The sequence below is a fragment of the Camellia sinensis genome, chromosome 4, assembly GCF_055761805.1.
Source record: "Camellia sinensis isolate YWXY chromosome 4, ASM5576180v1, whole genome shotgun sequence".
Lineage (NCBI taxonomy): Eukaryota > Viridiplantae > Streptophyta > Magnoliopsida > Ericales > Theaceae > Camellia > Camellia sinensis.
Genome location: NC_138964.1, coordinates 222,024,859 through 222,042,670, shown reverse-complemented (window position 1 = coordinate 222,042,670; position 17,812 = coordinate 222,024,859).

The window sequence follows — 17,812 nt, the reverse complement described above, 5'->3', positions numbered from 1 at the left end:
GACACTTTTTATAAATTAATGGTTAAGATTTTGTCTACTTATTTACAAATTCACAATTAGATTAAATAAAAAAACTTGACCCAATATTTAATATGCTAATGAGTAGACAATCTGATTGCTCAAACAACATTCTTTAGTCCATATTCATATTGGAAAGAAGCCATTCTCTTTGAATTATCTACAGGAGCATTGGATAATTTTTCTTCTCAAACTAGTTTTTTTCTGACCAACTACCTAAATCAATCAACAATCCTTCATCCTTAAGTAGTTTGTACCTCTCTTATTTTGCAACATTTTAGTATTGCCATTTTTTTTAATAATAGTTTTGTTATGAGTTTTACTGTAGTAAAACATGTCTGTGAAATACATAATTCAACAACGTAACATTAAAATTAAAGTCAAATGACATTAAAATATTATGTTTTATTTTAAACTACACATCCTAAAACGATATCATTTTAATTTAGCTTTAAGCTTATAAGATATATTCATCCACTTTTAGGGTCCATTAGAGATTACACAACTTACTGACTTTGACATTTCTAAAAATGATTTAACTGAAGGTGCATTGGCTATCGGGAACATCGTTGCTAGGAATATTGCTCTCTTGGGCAAGTGGTTGTGGAGATTTTCTATTAAAAGTGAATCCCTATGGTGTTCAGTTGTTAAAAGCAAGTATGAAGTTCAACCCAATGGTAGAGATTCTAATGTGGTTAATAGAGGCAATTGTCATTCATCGTGGAAATCCATTTCTCATTTGTATCCATTTGTGTCTACCTTCTTTTCATTGAGAGTGGGTGTAGACACCCCATTTTTGACCGACCTTAAGACTCAGATGTCACTGATTGAGCGCTTGGTGATGTTGCATAATGTGCTCGTTCAGAAGTTTCAGAGTTGCGGCCGTGAGCCCTGCCTCTGGACTTCCGAACCCTCTTCTGTGCCTTGTCTCGGTTTGCGAACCAGACTCGGTTTTCTCTGTTTCTTTTCCTGAGGGGAGGGAGAGGTCCCGTAGACCATCTCTCAGTGACCGTGGGCTACATTTTGTGGCCGTAGGCCATTTTGCCCATTTCGGAGTCCGGTTTCCGATTTTTCGGGACCATTGGTCATGTGCCTCGGTTCGGGACCGCTTAACCATCTCCTATTGCTCCGGTTTTTGGCATACTTCCTATTTTCTCCCTTTTGAGGGATACTGGGGTCTGAGAAACCCACTTCGTGGCCGAATGCCACTTTCGGTGCTTAACAGCCCATTTTCGGGACCTCGAACTGCGCGTTTTGGTCCCCGAGCATTCGTTTTGCAACGGTTTTCGTTCATTTTTGGCAGGTACCTCTGTTTTATCACCAGAGAGGTCACTGAAGGGTGGGAGGCCAGCAATTGTTGCAGCAACCAGTTATACATCCTCCGACGCCCTCCGGCGCCCGTTTTTCACACTTCCGGGCTAATGTTGAACACCTTGGGCCCATTTTCTCGAACTTTGAACCACATATTTGTGATGTACACACATGAGAGAACCCTAAAAGTTGGTGGTCGGCCAGTAATTCCACCTGACCCTTTTGAACCCCTCTTTCCGAGCTAATGTTGAACCCCTTGGACCCACTTTCTTGGACTTTTAACCACAGGGTTGTGTTGTACACAGATAGGAGGACACCATCAGTTGGTGGCCGGCCACTAAATCTGATTGACCCTTTTGACCCCTAGCCGGCCGGCTAGGGGGTGTGGCCGGCCAGCCACCTGCAGCAAAAGTAACAGGCCGGCCGAACTCCTTGCACTGTGCACTTTACAGCTGTGGAGCTTTATCCCCCAGAAAATATCAATATCCGGGGGATATTTTGTGGGGGAAAGTTTCTCTCCTTTTCCCCCACCTTTACACCCCCTTTTTGGCCCTTATAACAAGCAAGCTATATCATTTGTTGGGGTTAGAAAAATTGTTCTTGAAGCTTCCATACACAAAGCCCTTTCTATACCTCTCATTTCCTTGAAAATTCCTAAGTCCCTAAGCACCATTTCTTCTACACCACCAAGCTCTACCACCACCACCTCATTTCCAGCAACAAGGAAGGCTTCTCAAAGGCTAAAGGAGCTGCAAATTGATCCAAGAAGCAACAAAAGCTTTGATCTTCAAGGATGAGTAACACTTCTCCTCTTTTGACCCTTTTTCTTGATCCATTTGTAAGCCCCACATGCTTTTTGTTTCAAGCTCCGGCCCTAACTGAAAGGGGCCTTATTTTGAGCTCATCTTCACTTTTCATTAAGGGCTCAACCCTGTTTGAGCCCTCCATGGTGCACTTGCTTCATTGATCCTCTTATATGTCATAATCTTGCATGCTATTTTTGGCCCATGAGTAATCTGTTTTTGAGAATGTTGTAAACTGATATTAGGCTTATTTTTAGCCCCTCTTCAACATTGAAGAAGGGCTCAACACCATTTGGGACTTCCATGTTGTACTTACCTTTATACTCCTCTTTTATTCCCCATTCTTGCATGCAATGGCAGCCTACCATGCTTTTGTTTTTGGCCATTTTACAGTTCTGAAAAAGTGCCTATTTTGGTCCATTCTTCATGTTTCATTTAGGTCCTTTCATGGTTTGGGACCTCCATATGCCACTTCATGTTATATCTCTCTTTTATTCCCCATTTTTGCATGTTTAGTTAGCCTATCATGATTTTGTTTTTGGCCATTTTACAGTTCTGGAAATAGTCCTATTTTGGCCCATTCTACATGTTTTATTAAGGGTCTTTTGCTGTTTGGTGATTATTTTGTATACCTCATGTTATAGCCACTTTTGAGCCTCATTTTGCATCACATTTCTACCATGTTTGTATACTGATTTTGGGGCTGCCATATACTGTAAATATTCATATTTTTGGTCCCTCTTCAGTGTTGTAGAAGGTAATTTTTCAGTTTGGATTTTTCTTATATCACTTGCTTCATTACCCCTCTTTTGGCCCCTATTCTTGCATGCCATTTTTGCCATACCTATGCTTGCTGTTTGGCCATGTTTATAACTGTGAAAGTGCCTTTTTTGGGACTGTCTAGCTTCTGTCTTTGCATTGCATGTCCATATTGTGGATGTTTGGCATAGCTATAGGCCATTTCGGGTGCCTAAATTCGCATTTCGGGACAATTCCATGCATTTGGTGTCATTTCGCCTCATTTCGGGACTGTTTTCCCCCATATTTTAGTGCTGAAATTCCATTAGAATGATTGCATGACATTTCCATGTCATTATATCACATTCTGCCATTGCCTCGGTTTGCGTGCCCGTGTGCACGCATTTCGAGGCACTTCATTTTTATCCGTCGGCATCCTATGTGAGTGTGGCTGAGGCTCACTCATGTTGGTATAAGCCCACATCATCATTTCATGTCATTGCATCGCATTCTGCCATTGCCTCGGTTTGCGTGCCCGTGTGCACGCATTTTGAGGCACTTCATTTTTATCCGTCGGCATCCTATGTGAGTGTGGCTGAGGCTCACTCATGTTGGTATAAGCCCATATCACATTTCCATATCATTTACATCGCATTTTGTCATTGCCTCGGTTTGCGTGCCCGTGTGCACGCATTTCGAGGCACTTCATTTTCATCCGCCGGCATCCTATGTGAGTGTGGCTGAGGCTCACTCATGTTGGTATAAGCCCATATCACATTTTCATGTCATTCGCATTGTGTATGCCAATGCCTCGGTTTGCGTGCCCGTGTGCACGCATTTCGAGGCACTTCATTTTTATCCGTCGGCATCCTATATGAGTGTGGCTGAGGCTCACTCATGTTGGTATAAGCCCATATCATGTTTCCATGCCATTAGATTGCATTCTGCCATTTTCTCGGTTTGCGTGCCCGTGTGCACACATTTCGAGGCATATCATTTTCATAGCATTGTGCATACTAGGTTGTATCTTAGATTGCATTCTGCCATTTTCTCGGTTTGCGTGCCCGTGTGCACGCATTTCGAGGCATATCATTTTCATAGCATTGTGCATACTAGATTGTATCTTAGATCACATTCTGTCATTTTCTCAGTTTGCGTGCCCGTGCGCACGCATTTTGAGGCATCTCATTTTCATAGCATTGTGTATGTTAGGATTATATCTTAGTCGCATTTCATGCATATCATGCATATTGCATCATGTTCGGAATAGGAGTTAGCCCGGGCACGGGAAACGAGGTGCGTTTCGTACTTCGAGTGACGGAACGTGTCTCAATTCCCCAGTCACCGACACTCCGAATTATCCATGATGGAGTTAGGTTTTAGCTGTAGTTTCATGTGCATTCATCCTATATTGAGTTGTGCATTTCTACTCCTCGGCCATCATGCCTCGGTATGCGTGATTGGTGGCACGAGGATCGAGACATGCATACATTTGTGGAAATACATTGCTATGCCCCTTTCCTGCTCTCTGTTGCAGCAAAATCAGGAATCAGCAACTTTCCGGGACTTGGCACGCTTTTCAAGAATAACAGGTGTAAACAGAGGCTAATTGGGGCATTCCGGTGGATTTCCGCACAAGACAACCCGGACATGCATCATCCATCAGAAGCAAGGCAGTCCCTGGCTTGCATGCCAGTTTTACAGCTTTCTTAGTTAATTTGTTAATTAATTAGGAATTCGTACATTATTCGGACTGTAATATTTTGGACTGTAATATTCTTTTATTCGGGACTGTATATTTATTCGGACCCTCCGAGTGAGGGCACAACTGTAATAAGTGTGCGTGAGTGTGATGTATGTCTTCCAACCCCACGTCTTTCTCCCTTTTATTTATTCGCTTATGATGGTTAGATTAGGGCATATTTAAATTAGCATACAGTATGATAACATGTTTGCATCATTCATCTGTATTGCATGCACCGGGCTCGGCGCATCATACTAACTGCATTGTACTTTCAATTTCAAAGTTGAATACATGATAGTTGTAGCATTTCATATACCATGTTTAGAATAGCCGAGCCTGCTATAGTTTGCATTTTTGCATGTGTTGCATTAGGCATTTCTGTATAGTTAGGATCATGCATGATTTCTAATGAATTCCTATTTTGGCTTGGAGTACTCGGTAAGCTTTATGCTTTAGCATCCTTGCATGCGTGTGAGTGACTGCCATGAATAGCATGCTTACCATGAGGCTATGTGCTTATCTGATATAACTGCCTGAATGCCTGTGGGTGAAGGTTGGGTTACTTAAATTGGAATAAATCATCAAATGTTTTAAAGCCTACCTGCGGGTAGCAAACCATTTTCAAAAACAAGCATGAAATGTTTCCTTCCAATTCAGGCGACCCGGTCTATATTTGTATGCTGTGCGCATCACATAGTAACCTAGGCTAATAAACCGGAATAAGGACACACAAAATTTTCAAAAATTGATATCATGGTTAGTAGAGGCCGATCTTTGATCGGGCGAGCGGGGGTGCTCACGAAGTGACCTTCCCCAATCGTACCCAAGTTCCCGAGCCGAGGCAACTTTGGTGATGACGGACACGTGGCCTTTGGCACCGAGTCAGGGTTTCCTAAATTTCCCATTAAAAAACATTTAGGTGGCGACTCTGTATCTGGCAAAGCAGTCCATGTTTGGCACTTCTTTCAAAATCTGTTTTTCTCAAAACGATTTGCCGGATTTGGACTCTTTGGTTCAGACTTAGAACCGTGACTACAAAAGTCGAGTCCGAGCTGTAGCGAGGTCCCCCCGCGGGCTTGTTACAGTTTCTGGCGACTCCGTTGGGGAATTAGAGAACTTGACTCGAACTCATGATATCTGTTTTTGACTACACTTGTGTGTTTCTTTGCATTGCATTTGCATTGGTGCGCCTAGGACACCGTGTTTGCCATCTGCTATTCCTGAACGGTTTGCCGGAGGCTTGTCTTGTCAAGGCATGACCATAAGGCTGACCGGTTGTGGGCTCTGCCAGTATGGGAACACAAACCCCGGTTTTACCGGGGCACCCTCTTTGACCATTCGACCTAGTGCATATTCGGATCCATAGTGACCATTCCAAATTAGGACAGGTTACTTACCCGTTTATAGGTTGTTTGAAACCGCTGCGTGCGTAGTGAAACCCTAGCTCCTGACAAAATAGGACAGGGAAACCCTCCCCCAACATAGGGGTGTTTTGGCCCTCACTTATCTGTTATGTGCTTTAGAGTGCGTCTCTACAGGAATGCATGTATCAGTATATGAGTTTGGGTATCAAGCCTGCGGGCATCAGTTCAGTATTGACAGCATCAAGCCTGCGGGCATCAGTTCAGTATTGACAGTATCAGGCCTGCGGGCGTCAGATTAGTATATGAGTTAGAGTATCAAGCCTGCGGGCATCAGTTCAGTATTGTCAGCATCAGGCCTGCGGGCATCAGTTCAGTATTATGGGTATCAGGCCTGCGGGCATCTGCCTGTTTTTGAGAATTAGTTATCTGCGGATATCAGATTCTGTTTTAGGGGACAGTGATACAGGGATAATAATCAGTGTTTGAGGACAGTGTGTTATTCAGCTTATTGACTGTGTGTTGATTATGCCCGGCTGTGTGTCATGCATTTTATTTTAAGCTGTTATGTTGTCCGTTTATCTGTTTATTTATTTCCTTTTCGCTTTATTTATCTTTTGCTAGGTCAGTTCTAGCACAATTGCTTCCAACCCGACAGGCATTCCCCAAGCACTTTGGACACGAGGTCGTCGACTCCATCGATCTGAGGATCTAATCGACGGACAGCCAGTGTTCCATTCTCTACCCCCTGTTACCAGAAGGAAGCAGAAAAAGCGCAGTGTATCTGAACAGAGAGCACCAGAACAGTGGTTTCCCCCATCAGTGGACAGTCAGATTGAGATCCCCATTGAGACAGATCTGCTGGTAGTTCAGATAGATCAAAACAGTATGATGGCACCAACAGGAGTTGAGGAAATGATGTGCCAAATGCAGGAAACCATGCGGGCCATGCAACAGGATGTCGTTCGCCGAGATGAACTCCCTAAGCAGCAAGCTGAGATTATGACCCAGCAGGCTGAGCTGATTACCAGGCTGCAACAACAGAATACAGCATCTGCTTCACACCAAATCCCTCCTCCGGCAGGGGCTCCATTACCTGAGCAGACACCTATTGTTCAGAACGCTCCTCCAAACACCCAGAATACTGTGCCGACTATCCAAAATCTGCAAGAGGACACAAATCTTCCAACGGGGCCAGCTCCGCCCCCGCTTACACCACAACTGTCCAAGGTCCATACACCCAATCACCCGGACTCTCCCTTCGAGGTCGAGGTTGATCATACAGCTTTGAAATTGAGCAAACTGGAGAAGCTATTCAAGAAATCCCAAGGGGTCAAGGCTATGCCGGATATCGAAGATGGATATACCGAGGAGGCCGTAACACTCCCCGATAGGTTCAAAATGCCACAAATCGACCGCTTTGACGGGACCGGCGACCTCATGGTCCATATCCGATTGTTTGCAGACATCTTGCGGCCAATGGGCCTAACACGACCACAGAAGCTTTCATTATTCGGCCGAACCCTGTCGGGTGTGGCCTCCCATTGGTACGCAAAGTTACAAGATGAAGTGAAGAAGAATTGGGATGAAATGGCTGAGGCCTTTGTCGCGCAATATTCATACAACACTCAGATCAAGATCACAACCCGTGATCTCGAAACGACAAGGCAAGAGCCCAAGGAAACTTTCTCGGACTTTGTGATCCGATGGAGGGCAAAAGCGTCAATGATGACTTTAAGGCCCACTGACAAAGATCAAATCCGGATGATTGTGCGCAATCTCCACCCAAAGTTGATACAGAGAATGATTGTAGTCCCCTTCCCTACTTTCGCAGATTTACATGAGATGGGGGTGCAAATCGAAGACGCAATGAAACAAGGTCTGTTTGACCACGACAGGGAACAACCGAGGAGGACCTTCAACCGTAACAACAATGCGAGCCCGAGTGGCGCTGCAAATACGAGAGCCTTGGAAGTTAGTATGGTCACCACCACTCCCCCTCCCCCTCCAAGGCCCATGACTGCCACACCCTTCTCCGGCGCGTCCGGAAGCAACACACAAACCAACAGATTCCAACCGCGAGGCCAAAGAACCTTTACCCCACTATATATGCCCCTGACCAAAGTTCTGGGAATATTGATCAGAAAAAATCATTTAAAACCCCTGGAGCCAAAGCCATTACCGAATCCACTCCCCCCCTCTTATGACCCAGCAAAGTACTGCGCATATCACCAACAACACGGTCACGACACCGACCGTTGTTACAGATTGCGTCATGAGATCCAAGATCTTATTGACAAACAGGTGATCGCGCCTCCTGATAAACCCAATGTCATAACCAACCCTCTCCCACCACATAACCAACCTCCCACTCCCAAAAGAATTAATTTTATCCAGACTAGGGTCGCATCTTACGATCCTAGCATCTATATTACGCCCACCCACCTACCCAAGCCGGAGGTGCTCCTTCCCGATTGCACTGACTTCTTGTGCATGGTGGACATCTCTAAAACCCAACCAGAACCGATGGTGGTGACCGTCGAAGATAGGGCAGGGCAGATTTTGGGAGAGAATGAGATTGTTGAATCTGGGACTGGACAGAATTTTGCTGGGGGAGCCTATGATCCAAGCAAGTACATCCTATCAACGAGCCGAATTGGGCTAGGTATAGAATTGCCAGAGACAGGAGAGCTATGCATGATCCAGGGGGATGGATCTGGGCTATGGGCAGATGATCTGACAGTCGTAGAGGAGGATTTTGCCAACCTGCAATTTCTCGATGACCAGGAATTGGGGGATGCGTCAATCAATTGGTACGATTATGAGGGATCAGCGGAGGCCACTGGATGGCTCGAGGATCAACCAGATGCAGTGGGGGAAGCCCAACCAGAACAGAGCCCGGCAGGGGCGGAAGTATCAGTTGTGGCCGGAATGGCCGAAAGTCAAGTTGTATCGCCGGAGAGCGACGGTGCTAAGAATTCCGCTCGAGACATGGGCATTATGGATACGAGAAATGTTGAACAAACAGTTGTACTGATGCAGCTGGAACGAGAAAAGTTTGAGGAGGCTGAGAGAATTAGGAAAGCTAAAGGCCCTGAGGGGACTGAAAGTGCTGCGTGCACGAAGATAGAGAATGCTGCGAGCATGTTGACGGGGAATACTGCGAGTACAACTAAACCGGAGTCGGACAGGTGTCTGTTGGCTGCCGATGGAATGTGGTGGGAAGACGATGACTTATGTCTTACCCACACGGATGAAGACTGGGGAAATAATCAACCAGATGACACTTGGTACCTCGATGAGGTTGACCATATGACAAGAAGTGGGCGGTATTTCAAACCCCCACACCTGGACCAACCCGAGGCATCCGGGAAGGATAGAGAAGCGGAGAAACAGAAGGAGAAGCAGATTGAAGATGAAGCTGTGTTGAAACAGTTAAAAAAGATACAAGCAGACATCTCCATCTGGGGACTGCTAATGGCATCACGAGTACACAGAGAAGCTGTCTTATCTGCTATGGACAAGTCCAAACTCTCCATAGACACCACGCCTGAACAGCTGGTTGGGCTGGTTTTTCCGGGAGGAGGTTCCCCGGCATTAACCTTTTCGGACAAAGAGCTACCGCCTGAGGGCACAAGTCATAACAAACCTCTCTATATTTCTGTGGAATGTAGAGATAAGTGGATACCGGTGGTACTTGTTGATACCGGGTCTGCAATTAATGTCTGCCCGACCAGAACGGCATATGCGATCGGGTTAAAACCCGCGGACTTCGTCCCAACTACCCAAGTGATCAGAGCATACGACAATACCAGCAGAGAAGTGATGGGGACTGTTAAAATTCAAACCAAGGTTGGTCCAGGACAACACAGTATCGAATTTCATATCTTGGACGTTCCCGCAACCTTTAACCTACTTTTGGGGCGACCGTGGTTGCACCAAGTCAAAGCAGTCTCTTCCACTTTACATCATATGCTAAAGTACCCCCACGGGAAAGGGGTAGCGATCGTTTTCGGGAATTCATCAATCCATCCGCCGCCGGAAGTGTCTACACCTGTCTTGGAGATTGAGCACGGCACGAAGGATGTGTTTTTATCGGGGTTCACTTTGGCCGAGGCTCAAGTGGTGCAGAATGTCATGGCTGTGAATGAGGGCATGTATGTTAGTGCACAATCTATCTACCTCATGAACAAGCTAAAACATACCCTCGGGATGGGATTAGGGAGAAGTGGCCGGAAGGGCGTCTCAGTGTTGGCCGAAGTGCCACACAACCCTCACGCCTTTGGACTGGGTTATCTGCCCACCAAGGAGGACTGGGTGAGAAAAGGAAAAGAAATGGCCGGAAGGGCCAGGGCAAAGAAGGCCGGGAAGCCATTTGAGTTAATGCATAGGCCCATCTGGGGTACCCTAAACGGACGCTTCGTCCGGGAGGGGGAAGATTTTCCATTCTGCGGCTTCCCGGAGCCATGGCTAAACGCGGAGGGGACGCGCGTGCCTGGTTTTGAAATCTTCTTCGACATACAATTATCTGGGGATAACGTTGCCGAAGCGCAGACAGACCCACCAACTGAGGTTGAGCAATGTGAAGCAGTGGATCCTGAGGGCACAGAGCTTGAAATGGGGGTAGCACTGGCGAGTCTACTATCAGATCTTCCGATCGGCCAAGAGTGCTTGGGGGATAACTCTTCGGTTTCTGTGATTGGAGATGAAATAGCTGCGGGCATTCCAGCGCCGATCTTGGATGCATCTATCACACCTTCTCTCATCTGGCAATATGAAGAAGGCTTTTTATCTAGCAGCTCTGGGTCAGGTAGTGAGCCGGAATCTGATTCTACCGAATCTTATGCGTCGGAATCAGATTCCAGCTCGACTGTGTCTGAGTCCGGTATTCCTGGGGGTGATAACCCGGATGCCACAGTCCTGTCTAGGTCGTCTTTTTCATTTTCTTTTGCGTCTGTTGTAACAGAGGAATCTGACGGCTTGGAAATATTTAATGAGAATGATGTGGATGTGGTTTCTGAGTATTTTTCTGTGCCTTTGATTTATTGCTTAAATCAGGATTTTCAAAATTTTGATGAAAACAACGAGGGAGAAATTCCCCCAGTTTTGCAACGATTAATTGATCAAGAGCAGGAAAGATTTGTTAAACCTTTAATGGATGAAATCACTACTATGAATGTTGGTACTGAGAAAGACCCGCGGCTGGTCCAGATCGGGTCCATGTTGTCTTCAGAGGAGAGCGAGCGCTTAGTCGCTTTATTAAAAGATTTCAAAGATGTTTTCGCGTGGTCCTACGAAGACATGCCTGGAATCGATCCTGAGATTGTACAGCACCGGATCCCTCTTGACCCCGAGGCCCGACCTGTCAAACAGAAACTCAGAAGGATTCGCCCGGACTGGGCCCTCAAAATTAAGGAAGAGGTCACCAAGAAAATTGACGCAGGGTTCCTGCTGGTATCTGAATATCCAACTTGGTTGGCCAACATTGTTCCGGTGCCAAAGAAGGATGGCAGAATTCGAGTCTGTGTAGACTTCAGAGATTTGAACAGGGCCAGTCCGAAGGACGACTTCCCCTTGCCGCACATTGATGAATTGGTGGATTTCACGGCAGGACACGCCTTGCTTTCATTTATGGATGGTTTCTCAGGCTATAATCAGATAGTAATGGCACCCGAAGACCGGGAGAAGACTGCGTTCACTACCACGTGGGGTACATATTGTTATAGAGTGATGCCATTCGGGTTGAAAAATGCTGGAGCTACGTATCAACGGGCAGCAACTACAATATTGCATGATATGATCCATAAAGAGGTCGACGTGTATGTGGACGACATGATTGTCAAGTCCAAAGATAGAGAGGGCCACTACACCGCCTTACAAAAATTCTTTCAAAGGATCAAAGAGTTTCGGCTGCGACTGAATCCCCAGAAATGCACGTTTGGTGTCACAGCAGGGAAGATGCTAGGGTTTCTGATTACACAAAGGGGCATCGAGGTCGACCCTTCCAAAATCAAGGCCATCTTAGAAATGCCACCACCAAGGACTGAAAAGGAGGTGCGAGGCTTTCTGGGTAAAGTGCAATTCATAAGACGGTTTATTTCTAAATTAACCTTGACTTGTGAACCACTTTTTGGTCTCCTGAAGAAAGGAAAGAAATTCCAATGGAACGGCCGATGTCAAGCAGCTTTTGAGCAGATCAAAGAGTATCTACAGAACCCACCCGTGTTGTCACCACCAGAGCCGGGGAGACCGTTGATATTGTACCTTTTGGTAACTGAGACTACCATGGGCTGCATGCTCGCGCAGGAGTCAGAAGACAAAGTGGAAAGGGCCATATACTATCTGAGCAAAAAGATGCTGGATTACGAGACCCGCTATACACCGCTGGAGAAGGCTTGTTTGGCCTTGGTATGGGCAACCAGGAAGCTGCGGCACTACCTGTTAGCCCGCTCTGTAATGTTGGTTTCGCGTTTGGATCCCATCAAATATCTTTTCGAGAAACCAGCACTTACGGGTAGGCTGGCTCGCTGGCTGCTGTTGCTCTCCGAATTTGATTTGAAGTATGTAACGCGCAAGTTAGTAAAAGGGAGAGCGGTAGCGGAGTTCCTTGTCGACGACCCGGTTGAGGGGGATGAAGCGGTTGAGTATCTATTCCCAGATGAAGCCATTCTGCACGTCGAAGATGAAACTTGGACGATGTACTTTGACGGAGCGTCAAACCAGTATGGGTATGGGATAGGGGTGTTGCTGATAGCGCCTGATGATTCCCGTATCCCTTTAGCATTCAAGCTCCGGTTCAAAGTTTCCAACAATGAAGCAGAGTATGAGGCACGTATTGCTGGCCTGGAAGTAGCCCTGGAACTAGGGGCAAGACGGTTGGACGTCATTGGGGACTCGAACCTTGTTGTGTCTCAAGCAAAAGGAGATTGGAAAGTCAATGAGGAAAGGATGATAATTTACCACCAAACCTTGGATCTGCTAATTCCTCGGTTTGAGAAGCTAAATTTCACCCACCTCGTAAGAGAGAACAACAGGTTTGTAGATTCATTAGCAACTCTATCTTCTATGATAGACATCCCGTCCGGAGTCCGGATGCGTCCAGTCATTATTGATCAAAAGTTTGCGCCAGCATACGAGTCGATTTCCGCCATAGATGAGGTTCAAGATGGCAACCCCTGGTATTACGACATCTGGAACTTCTTGGAAAAGGAGACATATCCACTAGGGGCAAATGCCAAAGATAAGAGGGCCATCAGAAGAATGGCTGCTCAGTTCATTATCTGCGGGGGAAAGCTATACAAAAGGGGTCATCTGGGAATGTATAAGCTCTGTGTAGAAGCTGAAGAGTCGAAACGCCTGATGGAAGCCATCCATGGGGGGGAGTGCGGTGCACACATGAATGGAGTAATGCTGGCCAGAAAGATCCTCAGACAGGGCTACTACTGGTCAACCATGGAGGAAGATTGTATTAGCTTTGTTCGGCGATGCCATAAGTGTCAAATCCATGCAAATCGCATGAACATCCCGCCGTCAAAACTGTACAACATGCCTTTGCCGTGGCCTTTTTCAGTCTGGGGAATTGATGTGATCGGAGCTGTTACCCCGAAGGGGTCAAATGGGCATGAGTTTATCCTAGTAGCGATAGATTATTTCACAAAGTGGGTTGAGGCCCAATCATACGCGATGTTGAAGGCGTCGCATATCGCAAAGTTCATCAGAAACAACATCATCTGTCGCTACGGGGTGCCAAACGAGATAATTTCAGATAATGGTTCCCACTTCAAGAAAGAAGTGGTAGACTTGTTGGAGAAATACAATGTGGCTTTCCATAAGTCATCTACATACCGGCCGCAGACCAACGGAGCGGTTGAGGCCGCCAACAAGAATATCAAGCATATACTACAGAAGATGGTGGGAACCTATCGGGATTGGCCAGACAAGCTGCCATTTGCTCTGTGGGGCTACAGGACTTCAATCAGAAGTTCTACTGGAGCAACTCCATATTCATTGGTCTATGGAATGGAGGCTGTTCTACCCATCGAGATTGAGGTTCCGTCGTTACGAGTATTGGCTGAATGCCAGATAGCCGAAGCAGATTGGCAGCAAAGCAGATTCGAAGAACTCATGCTCTTTGATGAAAGAAGACTGAAAGCACTGTACCACATCCAAGGCTATCAACGCAGAATTGCCCGGGCTTTCAACAAGAAGGTTAAGTCCAGGAATCTGAAAGAAGGAGATTTGGTGCTCAAAGACAACCGAGCTCCCATCCACGACCCAAGGGGCAAGTTCAAACCCAATTGGACTGGTCCTTACATCATCAAAGCTATCTGGTCAGGTGGAGCTGTGGTTCTGATGGATCTAGATGGCTTGGAGTTCTCACAACCGATCAATATGGACAAGTTGAAGAAATACTATCCTTGAGAGGCTCGCTAGGCCGAAAACCCGAAAGGGCGACCTAGGCAAAAGTCAGAGCACAAAAAAATTAGAAAATATAAAAACTGAGCTCGCAAGGTTGAAAACCCACAAAGGGTGGCCTTGGCAAAAGTTAGAGCGCAAAAGGAGAGTGAAAATACTCGAGTGAACCTGAGCCTGAACTACGTAACGCTTGATTCCCATCTTTGGGATACGTAGGCAACTTCACCTTGAAGTTCAGCCATAAACTTTTCCCCGATCAACTCTGTCCATTTTGATCATCTCAATCATCTTTATCCATCAGCATTTATCGCGATCTCCAGTACAGTGCTGTTCAAACTAGGGGCAACTTTCCGTTGCCGCGACGGTGCAAAGTTACTCAGACTAGGGGCAACTTTCCGTTGCTTTGCAGTGCCGCATTGTTCTTCAGACTAGGGGCAACTTTCCAGTTGCAGGGATCTGGGGTTGTGCATCTCAGTGACAGATCTTCGACGTGTCCAGTTCTGATCCACATCGAAAATAGTTTTGAAAAGTTTTAATAAAAGTTGACTTTGTTCAAATCAATCTTTTTACGACTAAGACCATTTTTGGACCAAAAGCGGAAAATTTTCAGTACCACAACTTTCAATTTCATTGATTTCAAAACTGAGTTCTCCTGCTCTTGCATTACAATCGAGGTTGCTTTTTTAGTACATTCATAACGAAAACTTGAAAATGCTAAATAAGCAATAAATTTGGGGCATAGTTGAATCAAGTATCTCCGTGTCCCCTCCCAGAGCTGGACGAAGCATCTTTTGCCAAGCTAGGCCCAACCTGTGCCTCCTCATTGAGCCAATCCAAGCACTCATCGGACAAAGTGCAACTGAAAGTTGAAGCAGGGGCCAGGAGCTCTCTAGTCCTCCATGCCGTGGCATATCGGGCAAGCTGTGCACCCCGGACCGGGAAAGCGGCTGGGTACTCAATCCCCTCCGGTGGGCAGGTCTTATCATGACCAAACTGACGCAGGAACCGGAACGGAAAATAGAATACGCAGTGGGTTAGACCAATCAATTGGATCCCAATCAGCCGAGACATACTATAGCTCATTGCCGGGAGGTTGAGCCAAGGGCAACGCCAAGCAATGCCGTCTGTGGACAAATTGCACATCCAATCGAACCACCACCTTTCGTCAAGAGCATTGACTAGACGCTGCCGAAAGAAGTAGCCTCGAGCTAAATAGGCCGGGCAAGAATCCACAACCTGCAACTTGTCCATTAACCATACCTAGGGGAGGGATGAAAAATGAGAGAATAAAGAACAGAGAGATGTACGATGAGAGAAAAGGTGAGGAAAAGGGTTTTGTGAGAAAAACCGAGCCTGAGGGTCGAGTGATGTGAGCAAATATATATGTGAGGTCGGGTGGGAAACATTACCTGTAACAGCAGTGGACTCCCGACAAACCTAGTCGCCTCCCGGTGATAGACAGAATCTAAGCCCATCAGTGTCTCGGCCAAGGTCATGGCAATACAGCTCTTTCCTTCTCTCAAACCTTGGGCGACTTCAATCAGGCGAATGCTAGCCCCGCCGAAGCCCGAGGAAAGCAGAAAGTGAGACAACAAACATAAGCAGAGGGCGTGTTGCCGGAAACCCTGCCAATAATGGTTGCTGCGGTCACCGGCATCGGAAAAACGATGGATCAAACCGAGGATGTCCAGTTCCCCACTGCAGATCAGAGATCGAGCGTCATGCGCCGTGAGCCCACACATCCGCCCTAAAACCTGAGCATGGCCAAAACGGAGCTGGGGCAAGATCACTTCAGAGCATTCAGACTCCATCAAAACTTGAAAATCTTCGAAAGTGGGACACATCTCTTGGCCGCCAAAGCTAAAAACGTGCGTCACTGGGTTCCAGAACCTTGCCGCGGCATGGAGAAAAGGAAGCTGTAGCGGAGTACGGCTCAGCGTGAATAGTGCATTCAAGCCGAAACCCCGGAAATTCAGCTTTTCCGAGCCATCTAGAGAAGAGATCCAAGATGTGACATTTTCTGCGAGAAACGCCTCCATCTTTGTCTAAAACTAAGATGAAATGAATGTTCCCGAAGTTGAGGCTTTTATAGAAGGAAAAACACTATTCACGGGGACACATGTCAAAAACCAGGTGGCTGCAGGACTGAGTGGCCGGCCGGCCACCTTTTCTGGCTGGCCAGCCATTTACTTTTTCAGAAATGGCCGGCCAGCTGTCTCTCTCCACAAAAATGGCCGGCCGGCTCCCAAAGATGGCCGGCAATGCTGCAGTGTATCCTCTTGGCCCTGTTTTACCCTTCGAGGGAGAGTTCCAAGCATTTCCATGCAACAGGAGAGTCAAAGGCCTTCATCTCCCTCCGTTTCAGATGCGTTCCGGTGCCCAGATCATCAGAAGCACACTCTGTTGTTGTTGAGTTTTGTTTATCGAGTTGTTGTTTTGCTTATCGAGTTGTTTGTCGAGCGGACGTGTTTCGTGTTTTTGAGCCATTGTTCTCTGTTTAAACAATCTTTGTTAAAGTCTTGTTTATTTGCGTTGTCAACGTTGTTGCATTTTGCTTATCGAGTTGTAAACTTCCTAAGGTTCTGTTATATCTTAGTAAGTTGAGTTGCTTAGTTTGTTGCGTCGGTTCACTACCTGACTTGGTGATTACACAATGCACATTCCCATTCAATTTCATTCTTGTGCAAAATAAAATGATGCGATACGATGCTAAAAGTTTAAAATACAAACACCTTTTCAAAAGCTATTTCATTCCATCATGCTTTACAACAAACAAAGGCACAAGTTTTACAAAAAATAAAACTGCCTAACAATGTGCAAAGTGCTACAAACTACTAGCAAAAAGAAAAATAAAGCAGGAAACAACAGCATCAAAGTCCTCGGGAACGGGAACGAGAAGCACTCCTCATCCTCTTCTGCGGGACAACCTCCGCACCATCATCATCATCTGAGTCAGAGCTGTCATCCTCAGGATCCTCCTCAGCCTCACCTTTGTTCCCCGAACCAAAACCGGAGCCCCCCTCCTCAGCAGATGTCTCTGACTGACGATCGGTAGCCTCCTCCTCCTCCTCAGCATCCTCCTCCTCCTCATCAGGCTCCACCTCTACAATGTGAGCCCTGCGTCTGCGGACAGGCCCTCCTCGAGCTCCTCGTAAAGGCCTAGATGGCCCGGCTCCTCGGGAAGGCCGAGATGACCCCGCCCCCTGAAAAGGCCCGGGTGACCCAACTCCCTAAAAAGGCCCAGATGGCCTAGCTCCCCAAGGAGGCCCAGGTGGCCTGGCCTGCGGCTGACCGGACCATGAAGGCATCTGAAAACAAAGAGTTCAATTCAAATACATCAGTCCAAATATATACATCAGATGCAGATACATGCAAAGGCTACGTGAAGTGGGTGCATGTAAATGCAGTGTCCAAGTGGGGTG